This window comes from Triturus cristatus, chromosome 5_2 (assembly GCF_964204655.1).
Source record: "Triturus cristatus chromosome 5_2, aTriCri1.1, whole genome shotgun sequence".
Classification (NCBI taxonomy): Eukaryota; Metazoa; Chordata; class Amphibia; order Caudata; family Salamandridae; genus Triturus; species Triturus cristatus.
This window is the reverse complement of record NC_140588.1, coordinates 677363548-677377141: the sequence shown is the minus strand read 5'-3', so window position 1 is coordinate 677377141 and position 13594 is coordinate 677363548.

Genomic DNA, 13594 nt, shown 5'->3' with positions numbered 1-13594 from the left:
TTTGAAGGTCTTTCGAAGGATGCCCAGGGTGTTGAAGCAGCCAGAAGTGACGGCGTTGACCTGTCGGTTCATGGCAAGTGATGAATCGAGTACGATGCTGAGGTTTTTGGCATGATCTGAGGGGGCCGGTGGGCTTCCAAGGGCGGGGGACAACCAAGTGCTGTCCCATACTGAAGGGTTGGTTCCAAGGATGAGGACTTCTGTCTTTTCGGAGTTTTAGACAGCTGTTGGTAATCCAGACTGTGATGTCTTGCATTCCTCTCTGGAAGTTGAGTTTTGTGGTGGTAGGGTCCTTGGTGAGGGAGAGAATGAGCTGGGTGTCATCGGTGTAGGATATGATGTTGAGGCCATGTTGTCGGACAATGGCTGCAAGGGGGTCCATGTAGATGTTGAAGAGAGTCGGACTCAGTGATGAACTCTGTGGGACTCCACAGGTGATTTCCAATGGGGGTAGAGAGGAAGGGCGGTGGTCTGATTCTTTGGCTTCTTATGGTGAGGAACGATTGGATCCATTCCAGGGCAGTTCCTTGTATGCCGGTGTTGTGTAGCCTGTTGGCTAATGTGCGGTGAGAGACGGTGTCGAAGGCTGCAGATATATTGAGGAGGATGAGGGCTGTGGAGTAGCCTTGGTCCATCAGGGCGTGGATGTCGTCTGTGGTGGCAAGTAGGGCGGTCTCGGTGCTGTGGTTGCTTCGGAATCCAGATTGGGATGGGTCGAGGACGGTGTTAGAACCGGCGGTCTCTAGTTGGCAGAGGTATACACTTCTGACAAATAGGGACCCACCAACTCTAGTCAGGGCAAGGGGGTTACACACTCAGATAACCACTGCTACCCCCTTGGTAGCTTGGCAGAGCAGACAGGCTTATCTCAGAGGCAGTGTGTTAAGCATTTATGACCACATACAGTAATAAAGTGAACACACTACAAATGGACACAACACAGGAGTTATTATAAAAATAGTATTTTTATATAAGGCTTAGCACAAGACCAAATAACGACAAAAATATACCACAATCTTAATAAATACTCTTTGGAAGGAAAAATAGTAGTTCAGGTAAAGTTTCTTCTTAGGAAATAGTTCTTTAGCAACAAAAGTAAGTATTCTTCTGAAACACAGTTCTTGGCAACAATGTGACCCCCACAGGAGTCACACGGCGTCGAGTTTATGATATTCCCAAGGTTCGGCGTCGACCGCGAGGAGCGCTACGTCGAGCCTGGAGTCGCAACAGAACCCCCAAACACAGTACCTTTGGAAATGAAGAAAACGATGATCCACGGCATCGAGATGTCGGCGTCGAGGTCGGCGTCGGTCGTGCCTTGGATTCGGGTCGATCTGCAACGGCATCGAGAGGTGTCGGGCCGGAGCAGCGCTCACGGCGTCGAGAAGGGCGTCGAGTCGATGCGATCAGCAGCGGCGGCGAGACGGGGTCGCTTAGAGCTGGAGCCGATACTCACTACTCAGCGGCGTCGATACTGGCATCAAGACGGGGTCACTTGGAGCTGGCGCCGATACTCACTACTCCTGGCGTTGCTGCTGGTGTCGATCGGGCCCGGCGGCCGGCGTCGAAGGCTCGGAACACTGGAGCCGTTACTCACGATGTCGAGCTGGATTCGGCGGCGTCGGCGATGTCGAGACTGCAGATTTCCCCTGTGCACTGGAAATAACACTTTCCCGCAACCAGCAATTTAGCAGAGGGTGAAGTCCTTTGGCCCTGTGACTTCAACAGGAGGCTGGCACTCTTCCAGCCCTTGGAGATTTTCTAGCAAGCCTTTGAGAGTACACACCAAGATCCTCTCTCCTTGTCTTGTTCCTTGGCAAAAATAAAGAAGCAGCTTTAGGTTCCTCACAGCAAACAGCACACTGGCTGAAGGGGGAGGCAAGTCCTTAGATCAGCAGGCTTCTTGTCCTTGGTAGAGGTTTCCTTGTCAGAAGTGATCTGAGTTCTTGGTTCAGGGGTCCTTCTCTTATACCCCTTTTCTGCTTTGTTCCCATTGTCCAAGCAGGGAAATTCCCCCCATCCTGGGTTTGTAGTGGGTGTTGCCAGGCAGAGGCACCTGGCCTATTCACTGAGCAGGGCAGGGTCCTCAGCCGCCCAGCAGGAGGCGGAGCCCGTATTGTCACTGGCAGGAGCAGGGCTATCAGTCGCCCGGTAGGAGGTGGAGCCAGCATTGTGTCAGGCAGGGCAGGCTATCGGGGACTACTCTTCCCCCACTCTAAGTGTAGATGCCTCATTCACCCCACACTGACTCATTCAGACCTCTGGAGCCACCCAGCCCCTGACACACACACCAAACCAGCAGAGACCGGTGGATAGTTGGACAAGAAAATAGCCACTTTCTAAAAGGGCTATTTTCAAACACAGAATCTAAAAACCATCCATCCTAAAGGGTGTGTTATTAAATTCTGAGTTCAGGGATACTAAACTCGACCCGCTACCATGCTCCCTGAGTCAGATAGATTATAATGGAGTTAATAATCAGTCTGCCCAGTCTGGCCTATTGGAGGCAGGTAGCCCTTCAATAGTGAAAAACGAAAATGGCTGTAATTCACTATTAGGTCATGCCACACACATCAGGGCATGACCTACCTTTTACCCACAATGCACCCAGCCCTAGGGCCTACCATAGAGGTGTCTGAAATTTGGCAAAGTGAAGGTTTTAGAGACTGGCAAATAGGTTTCCTTGCCAAGTCGACATGGCAGTCAGGGACTGCACACAGGCTCTGCGATGGCAGGCCTGAGACACATTTTACACGCTGCTTCTGTGGGTGGCACAACCAGTGCTGCAAGCCCACCAGCAGCAGTTAACTTACACGCCCTTGGCACACGCAGTGCACTAGACTAGGGTCTGAACAGTAAGTCAACCAAGCCAATCATGGTAACACCAATCAATGTAACAATTTTACATAGGGAGCACTTGCACTGTGGCACTGATCAGCAGTGGCACAGTGCCCAAAGCAATATTCCAGCAAAAACATCGTAAACAGAGGAGGCAAACGGAAAAAAATGGAGGAGAGACTCATGCCAATGATGCCAGGTCTAACAGATGGTGTTCTCTTTGATGAATCATGCCAGTTCCCTGTTGACTGCTTTCTCTGCCACCTTGGCTACGAAGGGGAGGAGTGAGATGGGCTGGTAGTTCCTGAGGTCGGAGGGGTCGGCCGTTAGCTTCTAGAACAATACATCAAGACTCAGCTTTGATAGATGGAACTGCAAGGGGTGATCAGCAGTGAAAATGGATGTGTCATCCATGTAGGTGGCTATCTCATTTTCTATCCCATTGAGACTCAAATGGGGAATATCAGTTGAGTATTTCAGGTGGCTCAAAAATGGCTTGATAGCTGAGAATAAAGTGGGCAACCTAGTCCCTCTTGTTAGTAAAAGCTTGAATGAAATGCCCCCTTGCAAACAAGCTGAGCAGATTGCACTATCTATTGACTTTGAATAATATTTAATAAATGGGAACCAAAGCCAAAGCTATCTAACATGAGCCAGAAATTAGGTTTGGAGACCCTGTCAAACACCTCTTTGGTGTACAACTGGGCGATGCCGCTGCACTGCCTAAACCAGTTACAGGGTTGAAAACGGCCACTACCAAGATGGTGTGAGAAGTGCTATATTTTACTGGAATGTTGTATGATATATTGGACCGACCCAATCCATTATCAGAGCAGCCAACAAATTAGCCAAAATTTTGGTCTAAATTTTTCAATTGAAAATTAATAAGAGATATGGGGTAATGTGAGCCACCGGACCCTTTTTCTTTTTAAATAGCAATTTATGTGTTCTTCAAAGATGAACGTGGAGAAGTGCCCTTGTCTAGAGAATTACTGAGGCACAAAAGACATGATCATGATGGGGTAAAAAAAATCCCTATACATTCCTGATTGAATAAAATCAGGACCAGCTGTTGGCCTTGAGGTAATCTTGCCTCCGCTTGGCTTAGTTTGTGAAGTGATAGTGAGTTTTTTTGCCATACAAAAGAGAGTAACCAGTGCCAAATAAGACATTATCTCCTCAGGCATAGCTAAGCAGTCACCCCTTTAGAATGTAGAATTGAATGCCTGAAGCGTCATAATAGTAGCCTCCTTGTAAACGACTTCCACTCCCTGGATTAATGAATAACCTCAATAAAATTGTAGCTGTGGTATTGTATAAAATGTAATGCTAGAATAAGTTCAATTGTCTCACTATCCTCAAATCTGCTAAGAACAGTTTGGACAAGCTTCCCTAGAAGCTGTATTCATTTATCTTTTTTTAAGAAGCTGTCTAAAAGCATTTTGAGAATCATTCATTTTTCATATAGCACTTCCTCAAGCTATAGCAGCATGATTTTAAATTAACAGTGCATGCCATATTTCAGCTGTCATTAAGGTAATGCTAAGTTGTTCCATCTCGAATCGTGTACATCTATCCTTCTGAATTGTAAAGCTAAGAGCAGCACCTCTAATCACACCTTTTAGGAAGTCCCACACAATACCTGTGGAAGTAAAATCTCTGTTCTCTTTTACAAAATCAGCTAAGATCTTGGTCATATAATTTTCATTGCTATGATCAGTAAGAAGATTCCTGATAAATGTCCCCCTACTCAGGTTTGGTTCAGGGTTTTAGTACTCAGCGGATATGTGTAGTATTGGAGGGTTATGGTTGGAAAGTATTAGTATTGTAAATTCAAAAAACTGCTAGTCCCTTAAAATAAATGTGGATCAAATGCTATCATCTAACTGATTATTCTAATAAACAATTTATTTATATCATGCTTTCAACAAATTCTATAGCCACATTCAGCAAATCTTAGTTATCACAATGATCCTCTTGTTCTCCCAAAAAACAGTAATGTTACCACAGTGTTACATATACAAAGTCAATTTTTATTCATAATTGTAAGTATTAAAAACGATGTGCAAGATACATAAAAAAGGTTATTTTTCAAGTAAAAGTTCTTCAATCAATATTTGAATTGTACATTCAGAAAAAAACTCATACAGTAAATATTACAATGAAACAGTTAAAACCAGAAAACTATATGAAAGTCGACGCAGCGTTTTGGTGAATTTCGGTTTAGTCACCTTCTTCAGGACATGGTTTTCCACAGATTTAATATACAGAAAATGTTATCAAATGAAGTCATAATACTGTGTGTACATTTCTGTTGGTACATTACTCAAATGGCTAAAAACTATGTCCACTGATATTTTTAGCTTAAACAATAATCCTTATATATAAAAGCTGTTATCTGGATTTAAAAGGAAAAAGAGACTGCATCCGTGGCATTGTGGCGGAATCTATACACATACTAACTGACGGTCCTATCTCTATATAATAAACACCAAATCTAGACATTGTTTATGACCTTTTAACAAAAAAAATTATAATTAAGTGATCCATACTATCATGTTATGACGGTATTTTATCCCTGCATAAAATCCTATCACTATGTTTATGACTGTAAATGATCCAACATATTTGTTTATGTAACCTACCTATCTGGAAAATATCCAGACACTGTTTCCCCCTTTTAATCCGGATGGGAACCTCCTTATTCAATTACAATCAAAGAATGTCCTGAAATTAGACAAATTTCATTAAAATATTCTAATAGTTAGGCCTAGCGATATTTTGTATTGGACATGTACAACTTTACTCATTTCCTTTAGGACGTACCTTTCTATGTGGTACAATTCCTAGTGGTTTCTGCACTGGTAGGAGCCACCGATATATATTGTCGCTAATATAAAGCAAACTTAAGGAAAGATATGATGGAAATTGTGAAATTTTATAATATACAAGAAACCGGTAGAATTTCGTGAAAAATTATCAATATAATCCTCAACTGTTACCGTTAAAAGCAATTTTATCAGCTTTCAACACTTTCTCACCAGCTGGTGGACCGTGATTGGACTACCATACGTTCCTAGTGCTCTTTCTATCGTGAGCACTGGTAATACTGAAAGATACAAAATAATATGTTATAAATTATTGACAACAGGTTTTCCTGTATCTTTGCCCCCTTTTTTTTTTAATATATACTGTGTTTATGTTACCTGATTGTGTTGCCGTTCTTTGGTAATTTGAGAAAATGGATGGCAATTTCTATATGAATTAAAATTTCTAAAGACAAAATCACAGGGATTAGTGTGTTTGACTGTATTTTTAACAGCTGTCGCTGTGTTATCAATTTAGTTTGATAGCGTTATAACTATATGCTATGTGTTTTCAATCAAAAGATCGGACCACATTTCTTTTACTTCATGTTGGTAAGAACGGTGTAATTTAATTAAATACCGAAAAAAAGGTTTAGTTAAATTTGCTAACAGTTCCGGGGCATACGTGTTGCTTATAGCAATGTTCCCCCATATGATTTATTTCGGTAAGAACAATGTAATATGACTCAATACCGGAAAAAAGTTAGACTTGCTAATGATTAAGGGGCATACGTGCTGCTTGTAGCAATGTTCCTTATACAATGGAATAGATATAGATCCCATCCTACTGTAATATTTGAAGTGTAACTTATGGGTTTTGACCTCTAGCCTCATAAAGAGACTAGTAGGGTGTGTTTAGTAATAAATACATATATTTTATATATGTACCTGGTGTGGTTTCCTTTAATTTAGCCTTTCAAGAGATTATAGACTGGTAAAACAAGCTGCTTTACATTCCTTCAAGACTTAGCTTGAAGGCTGCTCTCCATAGCTACCAGTAGGATAGCTTTCAATAAAGGTTGTCTTTAACCTATCATCAATAAGGGGTTGTTTGGACTGGTGCAGGGTGCCCACTATAACAAGTGGACAGCATATAGCAGGCCAACTTCTCACACTGAGCCTACACTGCGGTCGAGTAGGTCATACATTTCAAACTCAGTCTTGATTTATGTATGGCTGACTTGATGTCATTGTACAGGCCTCATCACAGACTGCATCCCCTTTCTGTCCCGGTGCCACTAAGTCTGTTCCCCGAGACCCATGGATTCTTTCTGGTTGAGCTTTGGTGGAGACTGAGTCCATGGACTTGGGGTTGTCGTCACCATCATGTCGGTGATACTGACTTTGTGACAAAAACGATGCAGTGGCATTCCACTCCTCCATTTGTTGCTTCCGGACAGTTTCCACCCTCTGCATCATGCCCTGGAGGACACCTTCCACTGTTCCCCCTGCAACCCTCCACCACATACACCTCGCACATCGATGAGGACCCGCTCAGCTCGCGTTGCCCGTCTCACTGCACCGCAAGTCACTGTCCCGTGGCGGGGTGCCTGTGCTGGCCAAAGTGCATCCGGGGCCACTAACTCTGTGCAGCTCAAGTCAGGGACCCTGTCTTCTGAGATTTTGATTGGCCTCTGAGACGATGGCCTTGGGATCATCAACGGCATGTGTCTGTGGCCCTGCGCTGTCCTCTGCCTCCAGCCTCAACTACGTTACACCAGGGCTCACACATCAAATCGAGTCCTGAGTGGCCTGGACGACGCATCACCGCAGGAGGCACACTTCACCACCGCCAGGTCCACCTCCAACCGCCAACTGCAAGAGTCGAAACAGTCGTACTGGCAGACTGAGTTGCTCACACCTGCGGTGGATGCCATAATCTGCCTGATACCCTGCTTGGTACTCCAGGTACCCTAACCTCAGTGCACTGCAACTCACGGACACTTCTGTTTGCATATTGGGTGACCTCTGTACTTGCTTGGGCTACCTCCATGATGCTCCGCAGTTGTCTCTGTTATGCTGGTGTTTTCTGTTTCCGTTTTACAGCTGTTCACTGTTCAAGTTTTTGCCAGCACTTCCTTGTGGGCTGGCTTACACTCACCCTACACACATCCAGCACAGGCGTCACTGTACATGTGACCTTGCCAATAAAGGGGCTGGTCGCACATGCCCGTGGCCAGTTCCACAAACTATCTGCGTGTGCCCTTGTGTTCATAATGTATGCATGAGGGCCCCGGGCCTGACAACATTACATTGTGTTGTGTACAGCGGACGCCAACATGCAGGTAGCGTTTTAGACCTTGGACATGTAGCTTTATCGTCACCCACTCAATACGTTAGAGGAGTGTACTGGGCTGTCGTACGCAGATCCACCATGGGTGTGTGAATGATAATTGTGTGGCTCTAGGCGTGGTTCAGTACTGTAAATGTGCACATGCATGTGTCTCTGTCCCAGTGTGGGTCTCCTTGGTGTGGTGTAGGTGGTCCCTGAGGGGAATTAGACAACCACGCATGTGGTCTAGTTCGTGTTCCATGAGTTTGGGCCCCACCCGCACCTGTTCAGCCACCTCCTTTTGTCATTCTGACACCTGGCATTGGAATGCGAACTGTGCCTAGGTGACGTGTTGGGAGCCAGCTGTGGTGGCGGGTGCTTCCTTCTGTGTGGTCTGTGCAGGGGCTGGGGTCTCCTCTGTGTTGCTTGGCTGACCTGTTCCTGGGGGTGGGTTGCCTGAGATGTCCATGGGCTGTTGTAGGGCGTCAGTGCCGATGGTGGGGTAGTCCTCTCCAGCATCACTGATGGGTAGTCTGGTCTGCTCTGCTGGAAGTGTTATTTGTCCCTCTGCAATGTGAAGGGGAGATGCATGTTGACATTGTGTTGACGTATATGTTGGCGCATTTTCCTTGTTTACTTGCAGACTGTATGACTATGTACATTGTGACTGTTTGGGAGGTGCTGGATTTTGATGTGGGACAGTGGATATTTGGACTACATGACGGATGTGGGTTTGTACACGTACATTCCCTTCTCACAGTTCCCTGCTCTGTTAGATGTGGTTGGCCTGTTTCAGTGCATGAGCACAGCCAGTTGTGTCCTCTGTTCTGCAGTCTCGGTGTTGCACTTTGTGCCACATTGTCGTCAATGTGGATGTGCTGTTATTGCTATGTGTGTGTGCTGCTATGTGCCACGGGGATGAGGGTGATGTTCCAGGATCATTGTGGGTGTGCAGTGTGCTACACATCGTTGCGCATGTGTGCCATTGTGCCCATCTCCCTCCGTCCCCCCAGTCCCTGGTCGTTACTCACCCTGTTGATGTTGTGTTAGGTCCTCTTGGGCTGTGTCCTGACTCCCACCTCCTTCCAGCATCTCTACACTAATGACTGTGGCCTTATTTTCCTCCAGCTCCTCCTATGGCGCAGGACTCCCACCTCCTGTTGCAGTCGCTGCCTTCCTGTTGGCAGTGGGTTTGTGCTTGATTTGGCTTTTTACATCATGCCAGTGCCTCTTGTCCTCCTTCATTGACCTTTTTGACACTCCGGCTGCATTCACAGTGGTATAATTGTGTGTCAGTTGATGGTAGTGTTCTGTCACCTCCGTGACGCTGATCTGCTTTTCCTGCGGACTGCACCCCGTCTTCATCTCACTCTTCTCCTTGGCCTTCCCCGACCCCGTTGTTCCTTGCTGGTGGCTTGTGGGGTTCATGTTGGCCTCTGCACTCAGTCCAGGTGCATCCATGATGCTACGCAGTTGCTTTTTATCTACCTTTGAATTTTGGGGCTTTTATGGTGCATTTTCCCACATGACACGTGGGAATCGCAGACCTGTGGCTGGTTTTCACTGTTTTTTGTGTCGCGATAGGCCTCATCGAAACTTTTATGGCGTTGGTGTTCTGTGTTTTTGTGGGGTCGCGTTTACTTTATCGTGGACATTTGACACGTTATCGTGGGCCTATCACATGGTGCTGCATTGTTGAGAATACCACGTTGACAAGGTGTTATTTCCCTGCTATAGACTGCGATGTGAGTAGTTTCGTTAAGCTACTTTTGTGGTAGTTATCACACGTTCTTGAGAATATCCCCCATAGTGCGTCTTTTAGCTTAGGTAAAAAGGTTCTCATGGAAACCTTTCCTCACGTAACAATTTTGCTAAGAAAACTGTATCAATCCAGATGATGAGAATGCAGACAGTGGGAATTGGAAGAAGATGCATCTTATGACTGACTACACCACCTTACTAGTTCTGATTGGACATCAAGTGAAGATGTCTTCGGAAATTGATACGTGTATGAGAGAGTTTTATAACAAGTGTTCCTAGTTAGTTAGACATCACATCTCTACATTGCCTTTGCCCGTTCGGTGGTCCTCCTGCTGGAATTCTCCTCTGCCCAAGACCCTTCTTCATGGAGAGCTGAATCCTTTTTGATATTTTAGAGATTGCCTTTATTAATTCATGATCGATGCTACTGCACAGATCGCTATTCTAAATATAGTTGGTACTGCAATTTTGGGAAACTCAGTTGAGTTTTCCAGAACTACTGTTCATGAGAAGTTCATCCTTATTACTGCTCTTTTTCCAATTGAACTCTTCATGGGTTCTTATTTAGAATAGGTCTCTTAGCTAGTTATTCTGGGTTTCTTCATGGAACACATGTTTTGGTTGCTAATTTCTAATCTCTTCTTTTATTTCTGCAACTTACTAAACTGAATAAAGATATTTGATATTCTAACAATGTAGAAAAAAAACTAAAGCCTTTTAAACTTTCTTAACCTCTCTCCATTGACTCATCGTAAGTTATAAATGTCCATGATGTTTTGATGACTTTTCTCCCAGGGAGCTTTAATTCTTCTTATGGTGGAAAGGTTTCCAGTGAGCGAATCCAGATTGGGCTGCAAGATTGCCCCTGCCCAACACCGTCTGGATCCTGGGACCGACCAAGCTACATCTGGTCAACGGTCCTGAGCAGCTAATTACAATGTGACCAAACACTGTTGGGTGGTATACTCCCATTTCTCAATGGGAGCTCATGTTATGGCCGTAGACCGGCTGTAACACAAGCTCCCATTGAGAAATAGGAGGTGTTGTTTATCCCCGCACCCTGTGGGAGGCACCAAAAGGTTGATGCCATGGGGTGCAATGATCAAGAACGAGGGCCCCTGAAACAGAGGCCCCACACCCAAGAAGGCACTGCTGTGCGCTCCCAAACATGCTTTCTGACATGGTTTCCATGTCAGACAGGCCAGCAAGCAAACCCTGCCGGAAACCATGTACCGTAATCTCAGGGGAAGAAAGGCTCGCCCTTTGGGATTATGAGCCGGTTCCAACTGGCCAAAGGGCTCCTTGAGCCTGTCGGAGGCCAGCGGGAATAACTGGTCGGTTTACTTTCTGACCACCAGCATTATAATGTGGTGGTCATAAAGTCAACCAAGCGGCCTGTTGCGATGCGGCCCGGAAGACTCCGACCATCGGTCAGAGCCTTTATGAGCAGCATTGTAATCGGTCCCTAAGTGTCTCCAGGTAAAGTGCAGTACTGTTTAAATTAATTTCACCCTCTGGGACACATTATTATGAAAGGAGTCACAAAAGTGTCACCAGAGAGAGTGGAAGCCATCTTGCAGATGGATTCACCAAGAACAGAGAGAGAGAGAGAGCTCAGAATGTGTTTGGGAATGGTTGGCTATTGTCGACAATAGATAACAAATGTTTTCCTGATAGCAAAACCTCTCCTGAGTTTGACACATTGAGATGTGTCTGACCCGAATCCTTGGGAAAGGGAATATACCAAAATCTTCCTGTAGCTGAAAGAAAAATGTTGTCGCACCCCAGCTCTAGGAATGCCGGATTATACAAAAGATTTCACTCTGTTTTGTAGTGAAAGAGATGGGTGTGCACTTTCAGTATTAATGCAAATGCATGAGAAGCTTGAAGATCTGTGCCTTATTTTTCAACTACCCTTAACCGTGTAGCATCAAGACTCCCCGGCTGTTTGAAGGTGGTGGCCACGGTGAGTATAAGTCTAGAAAAGAGTCCAAACATAGTGATGGGACACTCACTAATCATGATGGTTCCTCATTCTGTTGAGTTATTGCTTATAAGAACAAAACCACAATATTTGAAGCATAATGGACTCAGTAAATATGAGAAGAGTTTGCTTATGCCAGATAATGTTACCATTAGTTGCAATGTGTTAAATATTTCTACTCTCTTGCCTGTAATTGATCAAGAAGACAAGGATGATGACTTTGATCATCATTGCCAATCGTCACTGAACTATGCACAAAGACACGACCAGACAATAAAGATGAACCACTGATTGAGCCCAATTGTGTCCTATTTGTTGGTGGTTCATGCCTGCGAAGTAATGATGGCACACTGAGAGCAGCATATGTTGTGTGCACTATAAATAATGTGGATGAAACCTCTTGGCTTCAATCTGTTTTTTTTCTGCACAAGTTGCTGAGCTAATCACCCTTGCCTTCGCATTTGAATGTCACCCTCTTTACATATAGCTAATATGGCTTTGGTGTAGTTCACAACTTTGGGCAATTACAGATGCAAAAAGTGTTTTTAACTTCTAAAGGATTCCCCATCAGAAACGCCCAACATGTAAAGAATCTGTTGGAAGCATTAGAGCTACCTAAAGAAATCACAGTTGTGAAATGCCTGGGACATCCAACAGGCAATGGATACATTGCCATTAGCAAATGGTACGCTGACTGAGTAGTTAGGTTTTGTGCTTTGGGAGCATGCAGAATCAATGGAGGTTTCACAGTAGATGATGGTTTCACTTACAGAATTGACCAAAAATGTGCTTTTGCTATGATGATGGAAATAACTGACACTTGGGAAGAATTACAAGGAGTACAAGAAACTCTAACAGAAGAATGAGTGGATCAAGGCAGGTTATACCAAAAATGCTAATTGTTTCCAATGGCCAGGTATAATCATGGGTACACACATTTGGGGAGAAATGAAATGGTAAGGCTTTTCAGACAAAGTTGGTTCAATCAAGGTTTTTCATAAGTGCTGAGGACAATTGCAGAAGATGTGTCACATGCCAACAACTGTCCAAAATTGGCTGAGATATATCCTTGTGATTATCTGTGTATCCTCCCGGTGGGTGGAAGCCTCCCCGACAAGGAGAAATGACAGTCTCACTGTCGCTAAACTGTTTCTATGAGAAATCATCCATAGGTTCGAAATGCCAGTCCTTCTTGAGTCAGAAAAAGGCAACACACTTCAACAACAAAGTAATGAACATGCTATGTGCTGCATTACAGATTGAATAAAAATTACACTACGGCTACAGACCAGAAGCGTCGGGCATAGTTAAACAAGAGAATGGAAGAATAAAGTCCAGAATAGATTAGCGAAAGGTTTTGCTTGAATATCATTGAAATGGCAAGATGCACTACCATTGGTGGTGATGAGTGATCAAGATAGAAAGCCGAGATACTCCTGGGGTGGGCCAAGAGATTATCTGCTGTTCCAGCTTATGCCTTTGTGAATATCACTGATGATATGATTGTGGACTACTGCAAAGCCCTCGCTGATGTGGTTTGTTCTGTCTCTCATCAGATGTCAGCTGCAACACCAGATCCCCATCATGAACAGTGCCATGACCTTAATCCTGGAGATTGGGTTGTCATCAAGAAGCTGTTAAATGTGCTGGAGTCCCAAATTGGATTCATATCTCACACACACAGAGTGAGCAGTCCAGAGGAAGGATCATTGGTCTATGATCCTGAAAGAAGAGTACTGAGCACTAGTGGTCGTGCTGGAGCGGGTTATGCAAAATTTTGTATACCCACCCCATTTTTCATGTTGTTTTACTAATTAGATTAATTAATTAATTATAATCGAACTAATGGATTGGAGTGATGTGGAAAATATT